The sequence below is a fragment of the Athene cunicularia genome (assembly GCF_003259725.1).
Source record: "Athene cunicularia isolate RWA chromosome 26 unlocalized genomic scaffold, athCun1 chr26_part1, whole genome shotgun sequence".
NCBI lineage: Eukaryota > Metazoa > Chordata > Aves > Strigiformes > Strigidae > Athene > Athene cunicularia.
The window spans coordinates 1,946,097-1,951,813 of NW_020799136.1; the positions used below are offsets into that span (position 1 = coordinate 1,946,097).

Sequence of the window (5,717 nt, forward strand, 5' to 3'; positions counted from 1 at the left end):
GCCAGAGCGTTCTTACCGCTTTAGTGCACTGGACGTCCTTCCCCAGCAGCCAGTTGAGCTCCAGGTTGCCTTCCCCCTGGTAGCAGGACTGCAGGCGGTCCTTGATCTGAGCATTGACGGTGCGAATGGGGAAGACACAGAGCGCAGAGTCGTCGGGTGGCTGATGGTACTGCTTCTGTCCCTTGGAGAAAATGGCAAAGAGGACATCCTCCTGGGCGGTGATGTTGAGGGACTTGGCCAGCACGTCTCCCGGCTTGGCGAGGTACGCTGCTTGCAGGAGGCGGTACTCCGTGTCCCCCTTGACGCAGCCAAAGGGCAGAGAGACGTAGGAGTGGAACTTGGGGTCGTCTTTGCAGAGACGGACGATGCGAGACGTGTAAAAGAGATCGCTGGCGGAGTTGATGGAGACGCCCTCGGGGGTCTCTGGCTGGACAGTCAAAAAATAGACAAAGTTGCCACTGGCAAAACCATAGATGTAGAAGATGTCGAAGTGCGAAACAAGGGCCAAGGTATCTGAGGGGATTTTGATGAGGGATGAGACAAAGTCACTGTGGAGCTCATAATCCAACATTGCTGATGACTCTGGGTCCCGGGGAAGTTTGCGGCTGGAGAGGGTGGGGAAATAATCCTGCTTCCCATCCACTGCCGTGCCAATGAAGAGCTTCCCATCTTCACCTTCCGAGCGCACGATCACGCCGTACATCGTGCCCGTCTTATTGACACTGGACAGGTAGTGCTCCTTCTTGTGCGAGGGCTCTACCAAGATGAAGAGGTCATCCAGGCGCAGCAGCTTGCAGACCCCCTGGTAGAGGCTGCCACAAGCCAGCAGCCGGTTCTCAGAGTAGTCAATGATCAGCAGCTTGTTGACATTGTTGGTGAGGGTGAGGATTTCGCTGCACGGCTGGACGATGAGGGGGGGGTAGCAGGATTTATTGTCCTCCTCGGGACCAGTTTTATGAGCCACCAAAATGGTCAGGTTACCTGAAAGCTTGTAAACCCTGTTGATAGCTCCAACATAGACTGCTCCAGTGCCTTGGTGGACAGTCAGGTGGTTGAACGTCCAGTCCCGGTTCTCAGAGTGGAAAGTGCTGAACAAGGCGTTGCTGGACACATTTCGGGAGAGCGATGCCAGGAAGAGACAGAGCAAAGCCACCGACCAGCCATCGGAGTCTGGTACCCGAGGCCAGTTCTTCCTCTGATCCATCCTGGGAAAGGCAAACTTTGTGTTCCCCGCGTGTGTCCTGTGCCCCGGCAACGTCCCTCACATGGTTCTGGGGAAAGGAAAGAAACACACAGAGCAAAGGATTAGATCCAGTGCACCCTGCAGATAAAATTCAAAGGAGGCTTTCTAATTACACAGTCCTTGAGATAAAGTGAGGACGTCTCTAAGCCCAACAAGAATTAAGCAGGTCTCCTAACTTATTGGTAAACAGTTCAGGCCTGATGTTTTGCCACTTGGTTCAGCCTCTGCGTGTTAATTTGTTATGTGGTTTAGCTGTTTATAACGTACTCTGCTCAGCCTTGGGAGGGGATAATCAGCTTCAGCCCAAGACAAAGCCTGCAGCTCACACACCCAACCATCAATCTGCAATCTTGGCTAAAAGGATGTCTCCTGCAGGGTATGTTGTTGGAAGCAACAGAGGAAATAAGAGGTGTTTTCTACCTTTAAATCCTCTATGATTTAATTTGGAAACCTGAGGAAGAAGTCTCATGCAGGCAAGTTCACTGAGCATATACACACCGACACTGCCAGCCTCTCCTCACCCCTCCCCAGAGCCAGAGGTGCCCCTGCGGGAGCTTGTCAGGGCAGAAACTGCTCCCACCTTCACAAGATACTGATGAAAAGCAGCTGCTGGTGGGGGGCACAAGTGGCTACATCAGCAACCAGACACTGCCAGCAGCACCCTGTGCAGGGCAGAAATCACCAATCTGGGAGCCTTGGACAAATCTGCTGCTCTAACAAAGCTTGTAGGTGATGATTAAAACCTGCACAAAGCAACAGCTTGGACACCGGGTCCCAGAAGACTCGATGCCAACCAGACTGTTGACGTGCCCTTCCCAATAGCTCTGTGGGTAACAGGCAGAAGTAGGGTCTCCTTTAACTGACAAGGCAAGGTGAAACTCGAGCTGGAGACCTCTGGCCAAAATCTACAGGGGAATGAGGCATGAAAGGCAGGTTTGGTTGTTGTCTGGTTGCTGTTCATTTTGCTTTCATGGGTGCTCCTACAGCACCTAGACCTCGCTCGGGCCCAAGGGATGGCTGGAGCCCCGCTGACCCCAGGACCATCCTCCCCGCTGACAGAGGCTGAATTAGGAATCACCAGGCTGGAATTTCCTTAGGAAGCAGGCGCTGGCCTCGGAGAGGCTCCGGCTGCGGGCAGCACGCGCTGACACAGCGGCTGTTGAAGAGGATCCTCGTAACCTGCTCGACCTCACCACCACGCACCTCTGATAAGGTGGCGGACTCCCCTAACAAAAACATGAACATCTAAGATAATCCAAATCCATGCATTTCCATGTTTGTCTCATCTAAGGGGGGTCTGGCTCCCATAGGGGGTATCGGCTGGGTTCCCACCTCAGCCCCCCTCGGGCTCGGCTGGGAGCGGTGCCGGCCAAGCACCCCCGATGGCAGCAAGGGCCCGGCTCAGCAGAGATGCTTGAGGAGCCGTGGGGACGGAAGAACCACGCTCTGGGGCAGACACTGTGTAAGGGCCCTGAGAGCATCGGGGCTCTGCACTTCCCTCGTCACCACAGACACGCCCGGAGGTCACGGGATTGTGCCTCATCCTTGTCATCATCTCCAGACCTGACCACGACTTGTGCTCCTGGCTTGATCTCAGCCTTGTTCATCACCTCAGACACCTGGACCCAGAAAACCATCACAAGTTCTCCTTTATCCCAGATTATGCATTTCTTACACGCTCCAGGCTGGATGACCAAAGGAACCATTTCAACCTGCCCTGGGGGAGGGATGTTCTCCACCACCTCACGGCACCGCAGGGTCACACCAGCCCTGGGAAGAGGCCGAGACTCCATCCCACCTGCCCTCTCTGCATGGAAGTCCCATCACCTCCCACCACGGCCACACAAGCCCCAAGCCCACACACCAGGGAGGAATCTGCAGATCTGACTCTGCTCCCCCGGCCTGCGTGCAAAGGCAGGAGGCTGCTCCCTCGCCCAGCCCACGCTCAGCTGTCCTCACCTGCGGGCAGCCACCGGTTTGATTGATGCTGATCTCAGTTTTGGTATTTAAAATAATTCATGATGCTGAAAACCTACACTGAGCTCATAAGCAAGTGTCACCGAATGGCCGCTCTTTAGGCTTGTTAACGCCGGGAGCCAGAGACGGGTGTTTCTGAAAGGTGACAAAGGAGCTCTGTCCCTGGGCTGCACATCTCGGTGTCACTGACAAGACAGGAGAAAAAGCAGTAATGGGTTTCTCATTCTGCTCAGGGATACATTTCCCCGGTTGCTTGCTTCTTATTTCCAGTCTCTTAATTTCCACCTTTGGCTGAAGCAGTTTCTCTCCCAGTGAGGATGCAGACGCTGCTGCATCCTTATTATTGTTTGGATGATTGTGGCAGAAAGAAGCCGCGGACCCGAACCTGCCACAGCAGCACCGGGGTGACCTCCCCGGCTCTTCTCATTACATTTCTGAGTGAACATCCCAGAATTATTCTGACTCCAGAATCTTTCAGGAAAGCACAAATCAAAGGGTTCGGGAGGGCTCTCCATGCTGCCCACGTGTACAAAGTGCTGCTGGAGACCCGCAGTGGGCACCGACAACCTGGTTGTGGGCACTGGGATCCCACAGCAGCTTTGTCCTTGGGTAACAGGCAGCAGAGCCCTGGCCACCAAGAAATCTCTGCCTGTCACTGGCAGGGAGGTGCCAGCTGGCAGCGTGGTGCCTTCCTCTGAAGGCCCAGGGAACCCCGCTCCATGGAGGAGCTCAAGAAGAGCCCAGGAAAACGGTCACGAGAGCTGCGGGTACAGGAGTGCTGTGGGGCAGCCGAGCCAGTGGCAGAGCACCCCCAGATCAACGCTCAGAGTCACCGCAGAGCACCCCCAGATCAACGCTCAGGGTCACCGCAGAGCACCCCCAGATCAACACTCAGGGTCACCACAGAGCACCCCCAGATCAACGCTCAGAGTCACAGCAGAGCACCCCCAGATCAGCGCTCAGGGTCACCACAGAGCACCCCCAGATCAACGCTCAGGGTCACCGCAGAGCACCCCCAGATCAACGCTCAGGGTCACCGCAGAGCACCCCCAGATCAACACGTGAGGAACCTCAAGCACCTCAGCACCCCAGGCAAGTGCTCGGACACAGCAACCCGACTCGTCCTGCCCTGGGGAGGGCACAGAGGTGGCGGCTGCAGCACGGAGGGGCACAGGGGAAGCTCTGCCCTGGCTGGCACAGAAGGGCTTTCCTCCAAGGCCAAACATCCCTCTCTAAAAGGAGCCTAAAAATAAAGCCTACCTCGGTTTCTCATTCCCTGAGAAGAGATGCTCCAGGGACAGAGGCTCTGGTTCAAGGGAAGCCCAGAAAGAGATTCTGCCGAGAATGGAGAGATGCCGCTGCAAAGCTCAGCACAACCCTGCTCCCGCTCAGCAGCTTTCTGATTTTTAAAGAGGCGTTCCATTGCAAAGTGAGAAAGGAGCGGTGCGAGCTAGAAATTAAGAAATTTAAAGAATTTTATACACATGTAATACATGTATGGGACAACAGAAGCTCTCACTTAGACCACAGCAGTTTTAGATCTTTCCCAGCAAAATTTTCCTTCAGAGACAGCGCAAAAGGCAGAGTTGGTCTGGAGCTGCGGTGCGGCAGAGCTGTCAGCTCCAGCCCAACTTCGACGCAGTGTCTCGGTGTGAAGGTTTTGCAGAGTGTTTGTCAGTCACTGCCAAAGGCAAGAGAGCTCATCCAGGAAGGAGAATCTGCGTTTTCAAACCTTATTTGAAGACGATAGAGCGTGGCTGTGAACCGGCATCCTGCCCAAACAAGCCAGGGGACGACGATCCATCCCCACGTCACCCGCCCCCGGGAGCTGCTCCCGCCAGCTCCCCGCTACCCCCCGGGCAGGGGGGGGACAACGTGTGGGCGCAGGACACAGATTAAGCAGAGTTCAGTGATACAGAGATTAACCATCAACGGAAAGCGGCCGCATGCCCCGCGGAAGCGTTTGGGGATCGCAGAGTACAGCTGGGGAGTTAAACACCAGGGAGACAGGAGAGCAGGCGATTTTAACCCTGATCCTTAATACTATTTGACCATTAATTCTTCCTTTTTTTTTTTTTTTTTTTGGCCTTAAAAGCAATCTGAAGCTATTAGTAACGCAAGGTGAAAGAGAGAGTAAATTCAGGGACACAATATAAACCCAAGCAGCTGAAAGGCCTCAATTAGGCTGAAAGGAGTTATCTGGTATTTAAATAATTATTAGATTGAAGGAATAATCACAGGTCTGAGCCGATTTTTTTCCCCCCACTGTCATCCTAATGGAGACTATAATATTATTATTCAAATGCCCATGATTCTCATTGAGGGGGGAAGAAAAAAAAAAAAATGGGCTCATTTAATCTCCATGCGACAGGGCTTCAGGAGGCCCGATTAGTCATTTCTCTTATTTCAGCTGTCACTCACTCACGGGCACCACGGTTTGTCATTAGTGGTATTTTATGCACACGCACACACGCCAAAAAAAAAAAAAAAAAAAAAA

General features: G+C 53.7%; 1 pseudogene; it reads right to left on the minus strand.

Annotated features, from left to right (window-relative positions):
* The window catches only part of LOC113488795, a 351,505-nt pseudogene that overhangs the window by 4,453 nt on the left and 341,335 nt on the right, over window positions 1-5,717 (minus strand).